The sequence below is a fragment of the Perissodus microlepis genome, chromosome 7 (genome assembly GCF_051167445.1).
Source record: "Perissodus microlepis isolate ML-2025 ecotype Zambia chromosome 7, ASM5116744v1, whole genome shotgun sequence".
Classification (NCBI taxonomy): Eukaryota; Metazoa; Chordata; class Actinopteri; order Cichliformes; family Cichlidae; genus Perissodus; species Perissodus microlepis.
The window spans coordinates 19544192-19569214 of NC_140467.1; the positions used below are offsets into that span (position 1 = coordinate 19544192).

At 39.7% G+C, this 25023-nt stretch overlaps 1 protein-coding gene across 3 annotated transcripts in view; it reads right to left on the reverse strand.

Annotated features, from left to right (window-relative positions):
* peak1 (pseudopodium-enriched atypical kinase 1) overlaps nucleotides 1-25023 on the reverse strand; it is a 104537-nt gene that overhangs the window by 55808 nt on the left and 23706 nt on the right. The window contains exon 3 of one of the 3 annotated variants that reach the window (XM_084934022.1): nucleotides 5789-6251. The exons of the other annotated variants lie outside the window; for them this stretch is intronic. The gene's annotated coding sequence lies outside the window, so the exon portion shown is untranslated. The remainder of the gene's footprint in view (nucleotides 1-5788; nucleotides 6252-25023) is intronic. 3 annotated transcript variants of the gene reach the window in all.

The window sequence follows — 25023 nt, forward strand, 5'->3', positions numbered from 1 at the left end:
GGCAAACCTTTGAGGTCACACTACTTTGAACTTAGATGTTTTTCCAGAATCGTAACTGCAGAAACCTCTGAATTGTTTCTACTATGAGGTCCAGTACAACTAAAGACACTGGCAAACTTCAGTATGCTCACTTGTTAGAAAAAAAAAAGCCCAAAAGTTACGACCCAAACTGCTGCATGGGTCTGGGAGTTGAAATGTGGTTCACATATTTCTGCCCATTACCAGAGTCAGGATGTCAAATTAAATAATCCAGCAGACTCATTTCTATGGTTTTAGAAAAGACTTGGTCACAACTACTGTTGTTTGTTTACTACTACTTGTTTACTATTTTTGTGGTCTTTCTCTCCCTTGTGTTACGCTGTCTCTGGTACTGACTGCATTACTGGAGATAGACCAGATGACTGCAATTAGTCTGGTAAGTAAAATAGAAAAACAAAACAGATGGAATTTGCAGGGATTCAACTTTCAGTCAATCCCATGAATTTTGGGTCAGCCAGCAGCCAATCAGTTATGTCATGTGTGCATGTAAAACAGCTAGAGACAGTCCAGTAAAAGAAGAAATTTCAATAAATCTCCAGGCTTTCGGAAAGACATTTAAAGCTCTTCTTTGGATGTTGGCTGCCTTTTGTTCTGTTCTCTATCCACACGATCCCGCACGTCTTCAATAATATTGACGTCCGGGCTCTGGGGAGCCCAATCCATGACCGATAGTGTTCCACTGTGAGTTTTTCTATCCAGATAGTGTTTTACTGCATTGGCAGCGTGTTTGGCTTGTCAAGATATGCCAAGGTTATAGTTAATAGCTGCTTGGGAATTCATCTGTTTGGGAATTCATTTAGTAATTTTTGTCATTTTAACAAAAGAAACGGGAACAAATTGTTGGTTTTTGTAACAGGCAGTCGGTAACAAAGTGTCTAAACATACAACACTGGTTGATGCCTTGAAGTCTGGGTCTCTTTTATATTTCAATGACTCACAGGAAAGTAGCGGAAGATGGCCCTGGAGAACTACTGCTCAAAACCACCTTAAAAATTACATGAAATCTGGTTAATTAATTGAAAGCAAAATATAAAGAAAACGGGTGACTCTAGATTTTTGCATAGTAGTACATATTGAGCATCTCATATGCTCATATGACCCTTGCTTGTTTTTATATCCAACATGCTGTTAAACTTCTCCTGTGTCACCACTGAACAAACGCATCAACAAATTATTTGCTGACAGGTCAAAAGATTCTCAGTTAATCAGACTCGGATATATCTGGCACAGAACATAGTGTTTTATTACCTGACCGCCCAGATCCCCTTCACCCTTTTTGAGCCTACAATCAAGTTCTGAAAGCACAGTTTGCTGACTCACTCTCATTAACACTGTCTGCAGCGAGGCTGGGCTACAGGTCCCAACTGAACCACTAAAAATCAGCAGGACAACAATATATATGTTGGTAGCAAGATTAAAAAAAAATCTCGAGTAAACAATATAGTGCTTAAGTTATTTAATCTCAACTGTGCCATGAAGCTGGGATTAAGGTGTAAGAGGGTAATCAATGTCGGCACAACATGATGACAACTGTCAACTCTTCTGTCTTGCTCAATCACATTACAACAGAGCCTTATGAACCAGCGCACTCGTTTTGTTAAGAAAATATCCCAAACAACAACACTAGAAACTAAAGTACAAAACTGCTAGGTTTGATGGTTATGCTCCACTTAATTTAAGGGATTGCGACATAAGCCTGCATTAAAATGTAAGGCCTGTGTTTTTCTTAAATATGGTGTGTTCAATATAGTATAAGTCTGTGGTTGAGTACAAAGAAACACAGGAAGCTTTTACACAACAACATGGCTCAGTGGAACACCACAGACAAGTCGCCACTTAAATCCTGAGCTTAGCGGCACAGTTGACGCCACACGGGCTGAGAAATTTGCAACTGACACTAAACACGCAGGTCAGTCCGGCTAGCAGATTCAGTCATGTGAACAGTCAGTATAAAGCATTGTATGGTCCCCGGTATCATCTTTACTCTTTTGTTCTGTCATCCGGCTCTATGTTGCCTATATTTCCATAACAACTATCCACAAGTTACTCTGCATCTTGAGCGACAGGGCTGACTGGTCTTGAGCAGATCCCCACAGTGAACAGCCAGTGCTATTCCCTATTTAGGTGAATGGTAACAAGTGAGCTAGAGCTGAAAAAAAATTAAGAGTTCTCATATCAATCATGTAAGAAAACCCAACGGTATTTGTGTTTTTCCTCAAATGTTTTCACAGATTTTATTACAATGTCAAAGACACACCAAATAATTAGTGCAACCAGTGTACAAGCAATTACTGAAACCTGTCAGAACAGTTTCTGGTTACATTCACAGATCTTTCTTGTAAGATGTCTGCTACTGACTGGCCTTTAACCGTTGAATAAGTAACAAAAAGTATTTCTAAAGACTGCAGCTTGAAGAAAGGAAGGTCTGAAACTCTCAATATGACAGTTTCTGTGAAAAATCCTAATCTTTTCAGACTGGCTCCCTTTCAAAAGTTGTCTAAAAAGAATCGCTCAAGATAAACATGTGGATTTTATGAATAAAACCTCAGTGTTTAGAGGTCATTATGCAGCTGAGCTGTTCTCCTGAAGATAATGACTGATTTTCTGCCATCAGCCGATGCTCAAAGAATTTCTGATCTGGTCTTCTTAAAGAGCATGGCAGCACTTGACACAGCAGAAAGAAAGAAAAAACCCTCCTTGTTGGCTAGCGCTCACTGAAAAGCACTGGCACAGCTCGAGATGGCTCAAGGCAAGACTTTGGGTGGGAGTTAAAATCACTGAAGTTTGTTTTTTTGAGTCTAAAATCATTCTGTATGATTTTTTTACAAATAAAAATAAGTATTTAGACTGTTTTTGCTCTGAATGTGCGCATATCAAGATGACCTCAAAACTGGAAGGCTTATCAGGTCAAAGACTACTAGATTTATTTCACAGTCCAGATCCAGCAAGCAGGATAATGTGTTCATCATCAATTTCTCAATATTGTAGCAGTCCATGTGCAAACCATTACTCACGTCGATTATACGTGCAGTGTTTTAGCACATAACTATCAAAACGCAACTTGAGTATTTGTGGAAATCTCCACATACAGAAAAGGGTCACCCGGAACATTTTACTACTCTTTGTTCCCCCAAGTAAACTTTGTCTTCTGTAGTTTTATTCATCAAATGACTTGCAAATTGAGTAGAAAATATAGTTAATACAAAGCAAAGTTTGTGAATGACTGATTTTCTCCTTTAAGCTTTGGTGTCCCCAAATTGCTCATTTGGAGCAATTACAGACTTGCAGACCTTTGGCATTCCAGCTGTCAATTCACCCCTGAGAAAGTTTCTCCTACACTTCCTGCAGCGCCTCCAGCCAGTTGGATTGGTTGGATGGGCTGTTCTAATGTACCATAGCATAGAGCTGTTCCCACAGCAGCTCAGCTAATGTCAAACTACAGGTCAGTGCTAGCAATTTTATTACAGGCATAATACCAGCTAACTGTTTCTTCTCAGAACAGTTTGTGTACAGTTTAAAGACACGCTGTGGGCCACAGTCCTGATGTAAGCGCCAACCAAAGGACATGGGAGTGTATTACAAAATGCCTTTGCTGTTTGAGGTCAATTTAATCTCATACAAATTTCTCACTTTACCACCACCCAAAGTCAACACGTCAACATCACCATCACCATATTTTTTTTCTGTTTCTTTAATGTTTATAAATTCACCAGATAACAGGACATTGGACCCTTTTCTCTGCTTTTCACTCATCTCTATGATTTTCCTCCTAACGTCTGAGATCCTTTGCTCAAACCATGGCTGTGGCTGGCCCTGAGCTCTGGATAGCTTTAGTTTTAGCCACTTTGCCTTTGTTAGCCTCTTTAAAATGAGTTATTTAGGTGTCGGTTTAGGTCTGTTGTTAGAGGCTAAAGTAAACCCCCCCCCCCCCCACACACACTGACAACATGTTAACGTGTGGCTGGAGAACACTGGAAATCATCCGATTCCAGTCAATGGCCATTAAGTCAGGCATTTCTGTACTGATTAGGGACTTGTGAGAAACATTGCTGCCCTTGCTAGTTGGCACAAGAATTCTTAGTTGATTAATAAAATAAGAAAAATTAAATTAAAGTGCAACAATTGGAGGTTATTTTAAAAATATTACAATGCCACCAGACAGTAACCCAGCCATGACAAACAACTGAACTTTTCTCTGGCAGGAAGCTGTAAATAACTTTGATGGAAAAGTATGCAGATGACAGTTATGCAAGAAGAAAGAAGGGCTGCTGGTGCTAGCACTGCTAAGGTTAGCTCCACACTCCAAACTAATCTGACACTGTGCATGCAATGCAATACATGATGTGAAGAAATGCAAATTTCAGCACCTTTTAAAACACCTCTTGGTTATTAAGGAATATTAATCATGTTCCTTAATAATCCTTAATAATAATCTTAAGCACACATGCAGTATTACTATGAGCAGTGTTTAATGTTCTTATTATACTGGCTTCAATTTGCAATACTTCTTTTTGATTCGTCCTTTTACTGGTGACAAAATGAGTTTGACAGTAAATTTCCATCTTGTGCACATAAGATGCTTTCATGTTATAAAATAAAGGAAGCTTCCTCTGCTCAATCTTGACAGTCACATCAGGTAAAACATTAGCCTTTAATTCACCTGCGAGCCAGATGAAAATTTTGAGGTTGAATAACTTGTAATGTAAAGGGATGTGGACTGAATTATAAACAAAATTACATTTCTTTGGGGTCAGGCTGTGCAACATCAGCTAAGACACAGATTTCTTCCTTAATAGAAAGAAATCTGCTAGAGGAGGACTGTGATTATCCAATACACATAGAGCAGAAATAGTGACCAATAAACCACCAAACAAACATCAATCAGACAGAATTAGCAGCATGACTCTCCTCCAAACACAGCTGAGCAAGTACTTTTATTCTTCACATTTGAGCAAATGGTTATTGAATCAGTCATTTCTCCACTTGGCTTTTTATTTAAAGTTTCATTAAAACTTCATTCATGCTAAAGAAAAAAAACAAAACTTTTACTACAGATGCCACTCCCAAGCAGACAGCAGAGCACTCTGATAAATAAAGAGGAGGGGACCCAAGGAGCAAAAAGCTCATGCACTTTAATTTGAATTATTTAATGAATTACTGAAATTTGTTTTCAATCAGTATATTGGCACTAATATTAAAATCAATTTTACAAGATAAATTCAACACTCATACGGATCAGAAAAAAAAAATATCAGGAAGCAGAATATCAACCTTAATTTTTGACTTGTAAAGCTTACGTTACATGAACAGAAAAATGTAAAGCAGAACAGCAATGAGACACTGAAACTGTGTCTCATTGTGCAACTAAGAAGGCTGCAGCTATTCCAGTGTATAAAGAGCTCTCATTAAAATGTGACCCAGCTTGTCCAAAGCCACACTTCCTTGCTTAATTAGAGGGTGTCCCGTCAAGCACCCAAACTCTCTTTTTTTCCAAAAGCTTGACACTCAAGACGGGAGACGGTAATGATGCGTGCTCTGGCTCCCTGCCTTTACTTCATCCGATCTGTCCCTTTGCTCACCCTCCTCTGTGGATCACCCTGTCCATCTGTGTTTCTGAGCACATCAGCATGCTAGCAAGCCTCTGCCATGCTGAGCAGACAGCAACAGTTGCTGAAGCCTTGGAGGATATGAAGAGGAGAGAGTTGGGAGTGAACAACACCAACAACAAGAAAAACTGAGAACTACTTACAAAGCAGTGGTGTTTATCCGGTCAGTGGATGGGCAGACGAGTGAGAGGGAGAGAGAGAGAGAGCTGCATAGCTAATGGAGCAGAGATGAAGCCAGTGTATGAATGAGAGAGAAGGGAGGGACGCAGAGAGGAAAAGCTGGAGCGTAATGTGAGGAGCGAGGGAGGGAAGAGGTATGGGGGGTTATGATGTGGGAGCCAAAACAGAACAGAAGAGAGGCAGAGAAAAGGAGACTGGTAGAGGAAAAAGAGAGGACACATATATGACAGTGAGAATGTAATCAGCTTGGCTTTTTACATTTAAAGAAGAGAAGGTGGAAAATAGAAAAAATGTGTAGGGTAAAAAAAAAAAATGAAGAGGATGACAGCTAGAGGCAAGATAGACTCGGCCTTTCCCCCTTTTCTTTGAAGAAGTAATTCATATTCAGTCCCCAACGGTCCCGTTTTCCAGGCCAGCAAAGAACTCCTCGTGTTGTTCAGGAAGATGAAAAAAAAAGGGAAGAAATTAGAGAATGAGGCTGAGCTGGATCCTCCCAGCAGAGTTGAATTCCCAAAGAGGCCTATCAAATTCATGATGCCTCTTAACCTTTACATTTTGCAGGCAGGGACAGAGTCGAGCAGCTGTCATCTTCCCCCCCCCACATTGATATTGATTCCTTCATAGGCAACCTCTGGTCTGTTTTACAAATGTAATAGATGTTTCAGTAGCCAAACGGTTTGTAAAGTGAATGAGTCTAGACTGTGAAAGTGATCTCCCCACTCTAAACAAGTACTATAAAATATTAAAAGGCATGAACCAGTGAAGGAAATCAGTAACGCAGAAGAGTACGACAGTTTCCTGAGAATTTGGCGACCTCCAGTCGCCTCAGTTTCTATAAAATGTATTAATAGGTCAGTTAAATAAGCCATATTGAAACAAAATAACAACGAACAAAAAGAACTTAGGACAAAAAGTGAGGGAATCGGTGTTTGACTATTTCTTTAGTGTTTGGAGCCTGAAGAAACACTGGCAATTTATAGTTTATGTATTTAACAAACGCAAGCCTCAGCAGCATGTGGAAGAACCATACATAGCCACAACAGCCTGGCACCACCTCCTCATGCTGGTCACCAGCTTGGTCAACACACGATCACGCTGCCTCCACCAAAAACTGTCACCCTATCAGTGCAGGAATGAGTATAATGATCTCTGCGTCTTCTCTACACTTTGATCCTATGATCCGGCTGCTGTAGGCAGAGTCTGGACTCATTGCTGAGCATAACTTTCCTTCATGTTTTCAGTTTGCCGACACCACCGCAAATGGGACTGACAGTGAAGGGCAGTTGTGGCAGATTCCTACATGCTGACAGGGTGAGGAAACTGTCCTTTTCTGATGTCTCATTCTTAGGACATGCACTTTGTCTGACAGGATCCTATATGGAACTTGGAGACGGTACTAGGACTTACTCCAACAAAACAACTTGGTTTTGCAGATAATCAGCTTGAAGTTTTCCTGTGGCACAGGCCCTGTCTGGATCATAGCATGACATGCCTGGAGCAGACACCAACTGACAGCTGTAGTACGGCCCATGCTCACAGGCACCTGATTAGCAGCACCTGGGGCACCAGGAGCTCAGAACAAGAGTCGGTAGCATAATAAGCTGTTTGGGATTGGCAGAGAAGATTTGGCAAGTTTTTCATGAGTGCTACCCACATACTCAACTCTGCTGCTCAACCCATAAATGCATTTTCGTTCCAAATATGGCACAATTTAAGGGGAAAAAAGGCTTTGCAACAGGATAAGATTTATTTTCTTACCAAGTTTATATTTCATCGGTGGATTAGAGTACAGAGGACAGCAAATGTGTCCCAAGGTTTCAGAAGCCTACTAAAAATGTTCTGCCAAAGTATGAGCAACTTTTTTTTTTGTTATATTACTTGCAATAAAACTATAGCAAACTGTCTTCCTTACATTGACTAAAAATAAAATAACTTCTGATGATTCAGCAAAGCTATGGATAATTATTCGATGTCAAACTTGAAACCCATTTCCTCACAAGCAGTAGCCTTAAGTACATCAGGCCCTTTGGCCAAGACCTCAAACTTGATATATACATGACATACAATATCTGCCTGCTTTTATTCGAAAATTCATTTCTAGGTCCAGAAAAGCGATTATCCACCCGACAGCTATGACAGGGGTGTCAAACTCATTTTAGTTTACAGGCTACATACAGTGCAATTCAATTTCAAGTGGGTTAAACCAGCACACCATTGCATAACATTTAAAAATAATATCTATATTTTTAAAGAAACTCTCTTTATAGTGTATAAAGCAGGTGATAAACAGTCTGAGAAGCTTTAAGAAAAATAAATGCTAAGAACATGTTTCAGTTTTTCTCACATTCAATCATAATAAAGAAAATCTGTCATAACTCAAAGAAATGCATCAGCATGGCTCCTCGGCCTAACAACGTTCCTCCAAAGTACCATGGCATGTCTTGAGTAATGGAAAACTGTAAAACTGAACATGTGTCAGACCTCTGGCTGATGAAATTAACCAATGCACCCACTGCAAAATACAGCAAAAAGTAAAAAAAAAAAATTATGCCTCAACTTTGCAAGGCCATAACCACTGACCCTGCCTCAGCGCAGTGAACTCCCCTCAATCTTCAAGTAATACACAAAATGTCTACTCAATCAGCAAAAAGCAAACACCCACGCTAAGATCATGTTACCACTGGTTTCTCTTTAGGGGTTGTGACAAGGTAACCAGTTGCTTTTACTTCAACATTCCTTGCCAAGTCAAATATTGTCAAAAGAATGGGAAGTCTTCAGCACGGCCATCAACACGTCAGCGACTCAAGAGTCCCAACCCATCAGTATATTCCATCGCCCAAATCCCTAGTTTGCAGTGCTGCCTCCACAGTAACTCATTTTTGTGAGACTTGCAAGACAGTTTAAATAAAATGGACGCTATGACTGTTTTAAAAGCAAAAACAGCTGAGAATTCTGACTGAACGTCCCTCACCATTTATACGATGTTTGTAAGAGACAGTTTCCTACCAGCTTTTTCCAGTGTTTAGTCTCAATGGCACAGCGCTACTAATTTAGCTTAAAGAGGCCATTTCCCATTGACCACAAAAGGTACTCTGCATGCAGATGTCAGTGAAGTTGGCAGCTGATGTGGTGAGGTCTACAGGGACCCATCATCTGTGCTCACATCTGGACTTTATGCCTTTTATATTCAAGGGCCAGGGTGAATTTTTAGATCAATCTAAGGACCAACAAGGGCATTGTTTGTAAAGAGAGACAAAAACTGGAACGTATTTTATGAAATTAGAACAGCTGTAGACATTTTTACAATGGGTTACAGTGTGGATGGGATTTAAGCTGTCACTGAAATATGTACTTTATGGCATGCACTTTATCATGAGATTAATAATCCGTAAATATTAAAACTGAAAGTGGAAAGGAGGAAACCCAAGTGAAACTCAGCCTTGGCAATTCTTAGGCTTTATTTCAAAGGTTGATCGCTGAAGTAATGGTGTGCAGAGAAGGCAAATAAAAAACAAAATGATAAATCCAGGAATGGAGCCAGTAGGACAGAAGATTATAAATGAAATTGAGCCACAGAGTTGTCAGTAATTAACCACTCTCACAAAAAAAAGAAGAAAAAGAGAAAAAAAGAAAAAAATCTGAATCGAGCAGGAGGCCTTTGAAGCCTTTAAGGTCACTGATGCTCCTCTATCTCATGCATTAGATTAAAGATATCTCTAAGAAAGTATTGCTGATCTAAGAACTAAAATATGACTAAGAAAACACTTGGTGATATTTTGTTTTTCAATTGCTCTTCATTGTAGCCGATAAAGTCACTCATTATCCCTTGAAAGCCTACTAGGACTAACTTTTGAAGGTTTCTTCTGAACCAAGTGTTCAAACACCGAGTGCTTCTATCACATTTCAGGCCTGTTTACTAAATAAAATGACTGAGTTTCCATCAGAAGTTGTCTTTGGCCATTTCATCATTATAGGTACAAGGGAGGTCATCAAATGTCATCCTGACGAATGCTTGTTCGATTAATACTTATAAGGGAATCTGACCTGCCTTTACATTTACTTTATAAAGCTTCCAATGACCTCCTTTTTTCTTTTCTTTCAAATGTTACAGAAACTAAAACAACAAAGTTCTAATATGCTGGATTTTTTTGTTTCTATATTTTAAAGCAGATGTACTCCCAAGTTCAGAATATCAAGTGACTCTTGAATTTCACTGTTATACTCTAAAATACTTTATAGTATAAGTTTTAAGGAACACCTCATTTCTTTACATTTTCCTTCCAAGGAGGCAGACTTTGTCATTTGCTAAAGTGCTTCTGAGCAATAGTTCTCGAGGCTTTCTGAAAGTCTATTTTTCTTTGGACATTGACTGCTTCTTCTCTCTTTTTCCATGTTTTTTTTTTAATATTTTGAGCAACTTAACCTTACCCTATGAATCATTCAAACATAAAAAAGGCACCTTATTCTCGGGATGAAACCAGTGTTGTCTCTATGTATAACAGGCAACTCGGTAATGAACCATTTTTAAATGGTATCTTTAGGCACTTTGTTTCTAGCAGGTAGCAGTTACTAGCATTGTGGGATCATCTCGACAGGGAGCCGCACAAACGGGAGCCAACATCCAAAGAAGAGCTCTGGGATATCCTTCAAGAAGTCTGAAAAACTTTTCCTGAAGACACTAGAAACTACAAGAAAGCTTGTCAAAGAGAGTTTGGAGTGTATTGAAGAATAAGGGTGGTTCTACCAAATATTGATTTTTCAAGCATGTTTGAATTGTACAAAGTCTGTTTCACCTTATATGCTGCATTTCCATTTTTGTTTGCACGTTTCAGTAAATCCTATTTTCAAATTGAAACATTAAGAAAGAAGGAGTGGTTCAAGACTTTTGCAAAGTCCTGTAAACCAGCCTGTGAGCATATTTGATGTTAAACGGTTTCCAAGAAAAATGCCTGTGGTTAGACACCATTATATGTATGGCCAACCTGCCATTAAGGTTTACCGCCTTTCATCTGCGAACATTGTGTTTGTATGTGAGGAGCTGCTACTTGCATAAATATTGCTGTCATGTGTGTATTCACACGCAAACACCGTCCTCCCCTAACAGCTGTTTTTCATCACCACCCTCGCAAGTTTGCACATCTCCCGCTTCGTCATCCTCATATATCTTCGTGTTTGTGTGCGTTTATCAGAGAGACTGAAGGGGGGGGGGGGGGGGGGGGGGGGGGGGCAAAACTGGATCATCCATCGCTCTGTCCTTCACCATCAGCTGCCCAGTTTCCAGACACGAAGACTAAAGCGATCACAGATTTGTCACTATAATGACTTCATTTTTACATGTTGTGTTGCAGCAATAAAAGAGGTGATGGATGTGTGCCATGACCCATTCTTTTTTCTCAATGGCAACTTACCCACCACCTGAATAAATCAGTTTTTTTTTTTTTTATTGAGTTGTTGGATCATAAAGTCTATTTTAACGGCACAGTGAATAACAAGGTTTAGCTATCAATCAATAATTTCAGGGAAAAAAGAGGAAGGGGCTAAGGCATGGCTCGGCTCTGTTAGTTATGTGTACAAGTTTCTCTTGAGGGTATAGAAGGAAGGGTGGACTGAATCTCATAATCTCTCTTATTTATTTTTTTGGCAATTTCTGACATTCCAGAGTCATGATTTGATGGGATTTGGTGAGGCAGTGATGTATTCCCAGGCCTGCTGAAAATTCACATCTCCATCCAATGGAGTGTGAGATGCTGTTATAGATTAGTGTGTCCCACTGCATTACAGTCTCGTCAATCAACAGTGGCAGCGAGGGGAATCTGTGGGGGTACCCACTCTGTGAATAACAGGTTCAGCTCTTTGTCTTATTGTGGTGTATTTCACCAAAGAATTCCTGTATAAAATAATTCTGTCTCAGTAAAAACATGAAGACCTTTAGTTTTTTTTCCAATCATGGCCCCAGTAAAGGTTTGAGGAATACTAAAAAAATATAAAAGGGGGGCCAGAGTCGACTTCCTCTACTGAGAAGGCTAGAACCTTCAACCCCAGCAGGATCATGTTGCATATGATGTATTACTCCGTGGAGACGAGTGTGGCCTTTCATGCAGCTGTGTGCTCAGACAGGGGGCCGTAAGTATTTGATGCCAACAGACTTTAACACATCAGGAAGGCTGGTTCTTTTCTTGGAGCTTAACTAGAGACTCTGGTGGATGTGTCTGAGGGGAGCATACTCAAGAGACTTCTCAGCATCAGGCACAGTTCCTCTCATCCTATTCATGGCTCCCTGGTAAGACACAATGAACACGAGGAAAAAGACTCATCACCCTAACACTACAGGAGATGTTTTCTCCCTGTGGCTAACAGGCTCTATAATCCCTCCAATTTCTGTAGGGGGGGATTTTATAATATAACATCAGGACAGAAATAGCACTACTTTCTTGTAGTACTATAGACTAAAAAAAAAGCACAGCAGTCTTGTAGTTTATAGTATTTTAACCATCTTTTTTATTATTATTTAAAGTATCAGATTAATTGTACTGTATCCTTGCACTGAGCATGATATGGCACAGGAACTACACGCTGAAGTGATGTTATAAGATACAAATGAGTATCAACAGTCTGGTATGAATTGCAGTAACTATGGAGGAATGGAAAAATGTTCCAACCCCAGTAGAGCGAGAAGGACGAAGAAACAGTTGAGCTTCTTGGCTTGCTCTCACCCCCCTGTGCTTTCCTTTCTCACTGCTGCCAGTAGGCCAGTAGGGATCTTCATTCCAGTTCTGTTCTGAGCCCATCCAGAGCCACTCCAGATAGGGAACCAGCCCAGGAGGCAAACATCTTCCAACAATGATGGACGGCGTGGATGAGATAAAGCAAGGCCACTAAGAATTCATCCAAAAACAACATGAGCGATAGGAGAATATGTATGGTACGGAGGGCGTATTTAAGCATCAGCAACAGTATTCTTTTTTCTACACTGTATGTGAAAACAGGAAAAATATGTTTCAAGTTCCACAGCTGTTTATCTGTGGCAGGAATGTCACCCTTTGGCATAGGATCACGTCAGATGACGTCTTTGAGCCGTTCTCTGCTTTTTCATAATCGCTGAAAATGTCTGCGAAAGGAAAACGCAGGGCTGAAACTCCAATCCCTGAAAACATTCCCAGCCTCACCCACCCCCTCCCGAAACCCTCGTATGTGCCTATCAGTTTGCAACATTCTTTGCTCTTCCATTCTGCTTTTCTTCTTCAGCTCCATGGCTAATAATTATTAACAGGATCAAAGCATATGAAAGGGCTTCTGCATCAGAGAGGTTGAGCTCGGGGAGCTGGGTGACTAAAAGCGATAGCAGCAAAGCACTGAATTGTTTTTGCCACTATATGCAACCCTGAAAGATTTCATTAATACTTGTTTAAGTCAGAAATGGTTTAGATTTTTCTAAGGAAAATCAATTCCTACTTGTGCTTTGATTCTCATAATTTGAATTACCACACCATGTCTCATATAAAATTATCTGATAATCTTAGGGAAGACGATTTTTTTTTTCTGAACTGAGAAAATTATTATATTGCATTACATTTCATATAGGCCACTAGTACATCATTTTTGAGGTAATTCAACTCCACACAAGCCACTGTACAGTAGTACTGAAAAGTAGTAAGAGTACTGAAAATTAATTGAAATGAATATTTCACATGGCCATTGGCAACAAAACCCACTGAATCCCTCGTGCTTTAAGGGGGAAGGACAGTGTTAGAAGGCAACGACTACAGATTAGCTCAGATGACACATTTCCCTGAGCAAGAGGAAGGCATCGTGTCATAAAATATTCAAGACAGGGGGATATTTGATAGCCTAACCTGAGTACAGAACATAAAGCTCTAAGAGTGATTAAATGGTGCAATACAAATCTGTGACCATAAAGTCAGAGTTTAAGTACGCATAAATGGGAAACAGCTTAAAACCCCATTATCTTTCAAGGAAACAATGAGAGCCTATGAGAAAAGGAGGGGGAATCCAAAGGGTACAGAGTAACTTTGAAAAGATTAAGCTAGAGGAGAGATTGTTTCAAAAATATAAATTCAATATTGTCTTAATGCATGCTCAATCATCCAGGTAAGGAAATCCCCAAAAGTTGATTCTGTTCATCTGGATGCAGCGTTTTCAGTGGGAGAAACGTTTCGTCACTCATCCAGGTGACTTCTTCAGTCTCAGCTGACTGCAGGTTTCCCAACCTTATGAACAGTACCTTGACACAATTACTGAAACTAACACCACTGACGAACAACATGCTGTGAGGTCAGTTTCTTGATCATTAAATATGCTAATTGTCAGTGCATTGATCAACAACCACTGTTCATAGACCTTTGATCATTGGCCATGAGTAGCATTAACAGAGAGATTGGAAATGGCAACAATAACAGCATTATAAGATATTGAAAGATTTAAACTTAGGCCCTCTCTGCAATTCAGAGATGGTCTCTGTACGCTGTTAAGTTCAAGAAGGATTGGCGTGATTTATACATCAGCGAAACCAAACAACCTTGGGTAATCGGATGGCACAACTCAGAAGAGCTAACTCGTCAGGCCAGGACTCTGCAGTCTATTTACACCTACAGGCCAGTGGACACTCTTTCAATGATGAGGATGTGCACATCCTGGACAGGGAGGAACGCTGGTTTGAGCGCGGAGTCAAGGAGGCCATTTACGTGAAAAGGTAAGACAATTTCTGAAGTCTTGGATGAGTGATGAAAAATTTCTCCCACTGAAAACGCTACGTCCAGATAACCAGAATCAACTTTTTGGTAAATTGAATATTAAGCATTTTGTGAAGCTTGTCTCCTCTGTCATATTACCATTGTTTACTGGAATTTGATCAATTATCTGGTTAGAAAAAAATCTATACCCTCCTCTCTCATGGAATACAATATAGAACCTGCCAAATGCAATCCAATAAACATGGAAACAGTCTATCATGTCACTGCACATTCTGCAAAACACCCAAAAGTAAGTCTTGAGTGAAGGTTTATTCAAATTTTATTTAGTATATTTTTATCTCCATGTCTGGTTATAATTCACTTTCCAAAATAGTGCAGGACAAAACATTTTCCAAATCTGCGAGGTGAAGTCTGTCTGTCTGCTATTCAAGATCTCATCTGTTCTGTGTGGAAAGAAACTTGTGAAGTGTGTTAGAGCTGACTCTCAATCAAAGAGTCAGCTCAACTGCTAGAAACAGAATAGCATTAGAAATGGATATTAGCACTGATCTCCCAATCTGATTTAATATGCATTTAAAAAGTGCAGAATCCGTACAATCCAATGCAATTCAATTACATAAAATAAATGACAATAAATAACAATGTTGCATAAAGTATTTACATGTAGAATCAATTTCTTCCACAGGTGACAATGTTCACTAAACTTCCACAGCCTTATATCTTAAAAACAGAAGTAATATCTTTCAATCAAAGACACTCTGATCAGTGACCAGAGCCTTTTTTTTTTGGTGTATCTCTCAACAGTAATTGCAATATCTGGACCGGCTGTGAGAAAGCGAATCATCTTGGACCAGGACAATTATAGTCAGATACTAGATACAAGTCTACCCATCAAGACTGACTGACAAACTGAAAAAGTGACGGAGAAGTAGGCACCCAGGAAAATGGAAGCAAGTGGCCTGGTCTGAAAAAGCACTATGTGGAAGGTGGGAAACATTTGCATAGCTTAGGCTGGGAAAAGATCACATCGTTATTCACTGTGGGGAAAAAGGCAAGTCAGTGACACGCTTAGCAGTATTTTTACCTTAGTTCATGACATTCATGTGGATTTTACTTTACCATGCAGGATCTTACATTTTTGGACATCACATACAGTACACTCCTTTTATGGCACCAGCATTACCTGATTGCAGCAGCAACCTCTTTTAGCAAGATAATACACCCCGTCACACCATAAAAACTGTTCACGAAGGGCTGGAGGAGCATGACAAAAAGTGCAAAGTGTTGACTTCACCTTAAAATTCCCCTGATCATTGACATCTGCGGGATAGGTTTGAATAACAAGTCAGATCCATGCAGAATCCACCTTGCAAACTTCAGGACTTGTAGCATCTGCTGCTAATGACTTGGTACAAGATAATGGACAAAGAGAGACAGAGACGGACCTACAAAATACAAGGATGGTAGGCCTATTGTTGTGACAATAACAGAGGCTTTGAAACCCATGTTATCATCATAGTCATGTGACATTATTCAGTGTTACAAAAAGCCAGCAACATGCTGTCACAAAAAAACAGCACATGCTTTGTTGTCTGTACTTGCTGACAAGCCCATGCTAAAGATGCACATGCACAGAGTATTGTTATTCACAAAAAACTTCAGAACAGAAAAGTGTAAACGAGCTGTCATTATCTGAAGTCAAACCCTCCTGATTTGTTTAGATCTCCCTCCCACAGAATTTCTCATTTCTGCGCATTAGTAAAACACTTTGTTTTCCTACATGCCGTTACTTTTCAGAGAAATCAGTCACTGGAAATGCATCCTTCTTCTCAACTTCCACAACAAGGGCACATTTCACACTGATACTAACACTCAAAGCAACAACAGTCGGGAGAGGTGAACGAGAGGAAGAGGGGAGGGAGGGATAACAGGAAAGGGGAAGAATAGGTCATGATTGTTAAGTGCAGAATAATGCTCTCTGCAGAGCAGGCTCATGTTGGCTTCCTGCTCTAGCTGATTGCAGCAGGTCTCTGAGGACCTGTGTTAGACCAAATACGTGATAAGAACTTCTGAAGGGCCCACTAAGATAGACAAACGCACACATGGAGCAAGAGATTCAAAAAAGGCAGACAGACATAGGGCAGAAAGCTAATCGACATAAAGATTAGAAAAATACAAAGAAATGGCAAACGGGGGAATGAAGAAACGAGGGGGGAGTAGTAAAACATAGCACAGTACAGTGCAGACATTTAAGAACAAGAGCCTTGTTTCATATTATTTAGCCTGTATTGCACCATGTGTCTTCTTCAATTTCCTAATTACACATAGTCTTCCCTCTGGAACTTGAGGATGGGTGGCAGTGAACCTCCATAGTTTCACTGCAAGGCTTTGTTAGGTACACCTTGCTGCTTCTGAGCTATTTCAGAAGTGTCTTAATTCTTTGCGGCACAGACTCAACAACGTGCTGGAAGCATTCCTCAGAGATTTTGATACCATTTCACACGATAGCATCACACAGTTGCTGCAGATTTCCTGGCTGCACGTCCATCAGGCGAATCTCCCGTTCCACCACATCCTGGATATTTTTTTTGTTTCTGACCATTCTCTGTGAACCCTAGAGATGGGTCTGTGGGAAAATCCCAGAAGATCAGCAGTTTCTGAAATACTTAGACCAGCCCGTCTGGAACCAACAATGAAAAAAAAAGTAAACAAAAAACCCCCAAACCTAAAAATGTCCCCTAAATCTCTTTTCTTGCCCATTCTGATGCTCGGTTTAAACTTCAGCACATCATCTTGACCATGCCTAAATGCACTGAGTTACAGTCATGTGATTGGCTAATTTTTTACTTGAGTTAACAAGCAGTTGAACAGATGTACTGAAAGTGGAACTGTTATATGCGCCATAAAAGACATATTGTCCTAGATGTGCAGATCTTTGGCCTCTATTATAAAACTGGTTGTAGGATCCATATTAAAGTAACACATGGCAAAAAGAAAATGAAATGAAATCTGCATCAATAAACTACTCAATGCAAATTTTGTGATGGTTTAGCAAATTGTACCTGGCACACCTGCACAACTGACCGCAAATGCTCAATTCAAACTCCTCAGAAGTGCTGGAGTGCATATTTTCCCAGTAGGAGAAAAGAAAATTCCACTTTAATTCCACCATGCAGTGTAATGGTGTTTCACTTTTAGGTGGCTAGAAAAGGCAGAGACACCACAACACACCTGTAGCCTCTGGAAAATGCCATGTTCTGTCAAAAGTTCTTCTAAAAACTGCTTCAAATTACAGTGAGAGAAATATTCATATTCACGAAAGTTACCACTAACGACTATTATTTATTACTCTTAAGAAACTGACACAGATTGAACATCACAGTATCAGTTTGTGTTTGATCAAAAATGATTCGGGACATTTAAGTTTCATAACTGGAGAAAGGTAAGCCAGACTTCCCTCATGTCATCATTTGGCCAGACTTCCTCCTCTGAGTGTCTGGAAATGTGGGGTTGAGACAACACTTTCACAATAGTCAAATATTCATCCATCCATCCATTCTCTTCCGCTTATGCTTATCAGGGTCGTGGGGGGGTGCTTGAGCCTATCCCAGCTACCATTGGGCAGGAGGGCAGGATGCAGCCTGGACAGGTTGCCAATCTGACGCAGGGCTAACACAGAGACTCAGACAACCATTTGCACTCACATTCACACCTATGGGAAATTTAGAATCACTGGTTCCACAATAGTCAAATAATGAATCACAAAAATAAATGGTTAAGATTAGAGCGGGTCTGCTAAAACAGAGAGGTAATTGTGGAAATACAAATGTTCCAAAGCACAAACAAACTCAAACTAATCTTGCTGAAAAGTGCCAAGTCTGCAGTGTGAGTTTAATAAATGGAGTAATGCATAATCTCTGCTATCACTCTGAATTTTTCATACCATAAAAACTCGGTCTGCCTGTGACATTTAAACAGGAATGGATATTTATTCCATAAAAGGGAGAAGGACGACAGCTGAGGTAAAAAGCACTGAGAAGGCGCGTCATTATGTCACTTTCTGAATGCTCATTAAAAAGTCACATGGCTGCCTTCAAGCAGAATACTTCACCCTTATGATGAGCGCTAGAAATGTGATGACTGAGCCCTCACAAGAAGCAGCAAGACATCAAAATCCATCAGTGCTGCTTCCAATGCATAGAAATGAAGTCATTATAAGAGTGAGCAAAGGCAAGCCCTGCTGTGTTTTTATAGCCCTGTGCTGCTCACTTCTATTTTTAGGATGTCAGGCCCAAATTAGCTCTTTGAAGTGTAATTCGTAACACTCACAAGGTACCAAATAACGAGACAAGTAAGTAGTAGTTATGCTGCTGATCAGCAAGAGCAGGATCATGAATTTGAGCCGTGCTGTAGGCAAACAGAGTAAAAGAAAATCGCATTACATGTGTTTACGTCAAGACGGTAGACAGGCTAGCTAAGAACGCTGTCTTCTCATTCATTTTTAGTATTACATTAGTATAAAAAGGATAAGAACTTTAAAAATACTGCCTCAGATCATTATATTATCCAACTTATAAGTCTAAAGTTGGATAAGTTGCAAACAACTTATACCACTACCTTTGTGAGAACATTGCTAAAGCCCCTGTATATGCTCATTCTGAGCCTGGAGTGATGCACTCTGATGCTGCTCACACATGAATGCCAGTCTGCAGAGAAAATATTTCAACTCTACCAGCCTTGCATTCCATCAACAGCTGAGCTTGTAAGAAACATGCAGCAACAGGACGCCACAGCCTGAACCACGGATCAGGCGATGAAGGCTTTAAAAGCCAGATCACATTGCAACCTGACAGGTTTTTGGTGGGGGGATTCATAACAACGCCGCCGTGGACTGCGGTAAATTTTTACCCATTTAAAAGTCATGATGAGTTTAAGAGCTGTCATATGACCATAATCGTTTGAAATCGACTCTTTAATAGGTGAGTCACACTTTTAGATGCCGCATTGGCACTTTACTCCTGACAAAAATGTGAGAAAATACAGCAAAGCGCTACAAGCCACAAATACTAAGTCAAATGCGTATCTGCGTGAAGAAAACAAAGCTGGCGAGTGAGCTGCTGCTTCTACATTTAGCACAGAACTGCGACTAATGATCCTTGAACTGAATTAATGAGGAAATTAGGCATGCCCCATGCACCACGACATCTCTCAAATATAAGCCTGCCGCTATTTTTGATGTTAGTTTTCCCATTTAGTCTTCCTTGTTAAACCCTCAAAATACTGATCCTTACGGTATGGTGTTCTTGACAAGTTCAACCTGGGCTATCCAAACAGTAGCAGGTGGGTAAACGGAGTGGGAGTAGGGGGTATTTCTATTAAACTAGGACAGGGTGAAGAAAAAGTTGGTAAATAGGGGAGGAAAGCTTGTCACAGTCATGCTTATTTACTGTTCTACTTACTAGATGTAATATCACCATCAAAATCAGACTTGCATTAATCTATATCATAGACACAATCTATGGCAGTATCATTTGTGTAAGCTACTTTTCTTTATGCCTCATCTTCCTTCATGAAAGCGTTCTCCATGAATACAACAGCAATCATTCCTGCTCTGCTCTATAGACTGGTCATAGTTCTGAAATCACTTTCACTTTTTTGTAACGCTTACTCTAGACTATATCTTATTTCACTCAAAGTTATTTATATTTATATCAAAGTTATAGTTATTTTTTTCACCTTGATGGGATACTGAATGAGATATTATATTTCTGGTCAATTTTTTTAACCCTGTCCCACTTTTCTCTTCTAAAATAGTTTCTCCCCTGCATCCCTGCCAAGCTCTAAAATCTAATTTCACTTTGGCCATTTGGCATGAGAAGACAGATTTGGCTCTGTGGGCCTCCTGGCAAGAGGTAACACACACCATTTCTAAAGAAAGGGGACAGACTATCAATCCACGGAGGGAAAGTTATTACCTTGTGACACGCGAAGGAAACAATCATAATATTAGCATTTATGAGGTGCAACAGAGGAATTTACTTCTTTCACAGCAGACGTGGAACCTTCTTTCACGATCAATGAGAATTTGTGATCAATGCAGCAGCTTTTATCACTCTGACAAAAGTTTCATATTCATTTAAATACTTTAGTTTGCCTCTGGCTATTCACTTAAATTGCCAGCGTGGCCTGCAGTTACAAATCTTAACACTGACAGTTAACTTTGCAGAGAGAATCAATGATCTCCAAACTATCTGCTTTGTGTAAATCTCTTTAATAAAGATTTTTCGACTGGAAGCATTAATGGTGGAGGTCGACCCTCAGTCAATATTATTTCGATGGCAATCATTATTATGACAACAATGTTGCTTTCCCTCGTCAGTTGGAGATCAAAGAAGTTTGCAGTTATTGATCTTAAAGAGACAGGCCTATATTTTACATCACTTTAAACTGACTTCATGCCTAAGCTGCATCTCAACCAAAATATAAAACACACTGTATGTATTTGACATCAAGACGTTTATATTTTTTCTCACAGATCAGGGATAACATCATGATCATTGACAGGTGAAGTGAATAACACTGATACATCAGGGAGCAAATAAACATTTTGTTCTCACAGTTGATGTGTTAGAAGGAGGAAAAATGGACATATGAAGGATTTGTTCAAGTTTAAAAAGAGTCAAACTGTGATGGCTAGTTGACTGGGTCAGAACATCTTCAAAGCTGCAGCTCTTGTGAGGTGTTCCTAGTCTGTAGTGGTTAGTATCTATCAAAAGTGCTCTAAGGAAGGAATAGTGTTGAACCAGGGACAGGGTCATGGGCAGGCAAGAAAAACAGACGCATTTTGGGAGTAAAGGCTGGCCCATGTGGTCCGATCCAAAAAAACGAGCTACTGTACCTCAAATTGATAAAAAAAAGTTCATGCTGGTTCTGACAGAAAGGTGTCAGAATTCACAGAGCATCACATTTTGTTGTGTGTGGGGCCGCAGACCAGTCGGGGTTCCCATGTTGGGCCCTGTGTACCGCTGAAACCACCAACAATGGCAGGTGAGTATTAGTGCTAAACCATGGAACAACAGAAGAAGATGGCTTGGTCTGATGAATCTCATTTTCTTTTACATCACATGGATGGCACCAGGTAGTTAGATGCTTTGGGGAATGTTCTGCTGGGAAACCTTGGATTCTGCCATCCATGTGGATGTTACACATACCACCTGCCAAAGAATCTTGCAGAGCATGGGAATAAGTATTCCCTGATGGCTGAGGACAATGGACCCTGCCACACAGCATTAGTGGTTTGAGAACCACAACAAGAACTTTGAGGTGTTGACTTGGCCCCCAAATTCCCCAGATCTCAATCCAGTCGAGCATCTGTGGGATGTGCTGGACAAACAAGTCTCATTCATGGAGGCCCCACCTCACAACTTAAAGGACCTATTGCTAAACTCTTGGTGCCAGATACCATCTAGTGCCTAGCATGCTGCAACGTGTTATGGCTGTTTTGGCCGCAAAAAGGTGGACCAACACACTATTGAACCACATTATTGAGGGATGATTATGTTATCTGGGTAAAACGGGTGTCTTAAAACAAAAAAATCAAAACAAAAAAAGCGTTACAGAAGCAAAATATGTAGACTTGTAACAAAAAAAAAAATCTATTTGGCTAATCCTCCTGTCTCAATCATCTTTCATTGTTTCCCAGTGACACAGCTTGACTGCTAACATCTTGATGACTACATTACCCATCTGGTCCCCGTCTTTGTCAGCGACATCAGCGACACTCATTTTTCACAGCTGTCCCTCTTTATTATACAAATAACTGGCCATGTCATAATTGCTTAATCGAAATGGCTGTACTAAACTATGATTGATGAACAGAATTTACCTGATGTGATATTCTTTTATCAGTTCTTCCACCCAAGCTAATCACTCTACGTATTCCATTAGCTTGCTTTAAACACTGCCTCTAGCTTATTGAATTGCTAATGCATTGCAGTACATCCAATTAATATTCAGAACAGCTCCTCAATGACTGCATTACTCCACGCAGAGCTGAAATTTCAATCTAAATGAAACTACAGTGACTAAATGCCTAATGAATCTCTGCAACAGTCTGCTACTTTTATTGACAAACAATATAAGTAGTAATTAAATTATACAGTGAACAGTGTGACAGAAAAAAAATTATACTGAGGCAAAATTTACATTTCAACCCATACACACATAAAGGTACTGTCAGTTTTTTTTTTGTTTTGTTTTTTGAGTATGAAGAGAGAAAAATTGTCTCCCAATAAACTGAAGCATTCTCATAAACAAAAGATTTAAATGATTAAAAGTACTTGGGAGCTGGTGCTGGTCTGTGGAAGCTGCCATGTTGCCTAGCCATCTTGAATACATCGGCTTAGATGGACATTGCCGCCAAATCCCAATTTTTTGTATGTGGAATTACCCATGAAACACATTTACAGAGAAAAGCTGCACTTTAACATAAATGTGTCTCTAATGTTTAAATCAGCTTAAGACCAGCTTTTGTAGACTATGTAGAAGCTATGTGAGGTTGATTCTGAAGTCAGGACATATGCAAAAAGTCATGTACAGAGAAAGGCATTCACCCCTCACTTTCAATTTTCACAGAGCTGTCATGCAATCACAGCTGAAAAAACATGCGACAGAGGATGGGATCACTAGGATCTGGCTGCCTGTAGGGCAACTACAGCAACACAAGCAAATATAGAGAAAGTCCTGTTTCTTCACTCTCAGCACTGCCCATGACAATAACAGTCAGAAGTTACAGCCGCTGATATGAACCAGTATTTTAGTCTTTGTAGTCTGAAAAGAAATGCCTATAAAGTGTGAGAGAGCTTGCCTCTTCCTTTTTCTGAAAATCCATGCAAGCTCTCGTTTGCCAGGTTTACGTCTTATAGACCAATTTAGCAAAGCCGCTAGCATCTCAGAACAATGTTCCCGGAAAACAAGATTATATGCTTTTAGCAATTTAACTTGATTGCATAACTCTTGGTTGTCAAACTTTGTGTGCCATAACATGCGTTTAGGTCCCACTTAGAGAAATACTGTGTTACTAATAGCTGCTAAATCCCTTCAGACCTGACAGGATGATAGAACACCCTTGAAGGCAGTGCTGTAGCCATAACCTTGCACATCAATCCCAGTACAGAGTAAATATCAATCATGTATAAGTTTACGTGTGCACACCAGTCCTATGGTAAAATTACGATTCTGTTAACATGTCTTTCAATAATAGCTGGGGGAAATAATTTGAAAAGTGCATGCTGAAAAATTCAAAAGGCAAACTTTTAAAGTTGTTCTGCACTGCATGCTTCAAAGTTTGCTTTTATTGGCAGTCTTTCTAAACTTTGCCAAAGGCAAATAAAATGTGTGAGTCTCAAAGGCCCAGGAGTAAGAAAGAGATGTTAGCTTGAATCCAACAGATTTAACACTTGGGCAGGTTGCACAGCAAGAACACATCTAAAGTGTTGAAAACAAGGTTAAGCAGGCCTTTACAAAATGTCAAAATGCCCTCATGTTGAAAGTCTGAATGTGTTAAAATCTCTACAAATTTCAAGTAGTGTAGTGCAGTGTTTTTTGATTAATACCACCTTATATAGTCATACAATGAAATGCTGCTCAGGTACACTCAAAGGTATGTTTTAGTTTATAAGCAGTAAGACTCCAAGAGAAATTCAATGCTGGTATTTGATAGGAAGGGATTTTGAGAACAGTGATTATTTTATCTTTTTCTACTTTACGTTTGGTATGAACTTGTCAGTCCAGAGTACAGTTTCCCCATCTTTAAAACACAAACCAGAAAAAGAGGACAAACAGCTGAAACCTCAGCCTACGTAAAAAGCCATGCGAGACAAGCTTGACTAAACAGTGAAACAATAGGTGGCCAGACTAAAGCCTTCAAACAGATCAAGTTAAAAGTCTTTGGGTAGATTAGAGGATAATAAATCTGAAATATAGATGCCATAACAACACGTGCAGTAACTAGATATGTATGCAATAGTCAGGGGCTTCCTTAGTTTATAAAGCAATTTTCATGGCAGATGAGTTTTCAATGTTAATTCTAATAATTTGAATGTTACTTTGTGAGTATATTTTATCCGACCCTGTAAACATGATCAATAAATCTAACCACACAGCTTGTTGTAATAATTAGAGAAATAAGCTGTCAACTGGAGAGTTGGCATTTGAAGTCCCTTAACTGTGAGTATTAAAAACAAGTCACGTATAGAGCTGAGGTTTTCTAGCTGACCCTGTACTTTGGCTTTTCAGAGTTTCCAGCAGAAATGTTGGAGCCATGCAATGAGGTGGTCATACTGTGTGGCACAGATGGAATAACAGAATGAACACTGTCCAGTTCCTGCTACTTCAGCTGATGGTGATAGTGCAGCAAGGCGACAGTTTATAAGATGAGTTTACTTTCCAATGCCAACATAAAATGAAAACATGACTGTTAATGAATA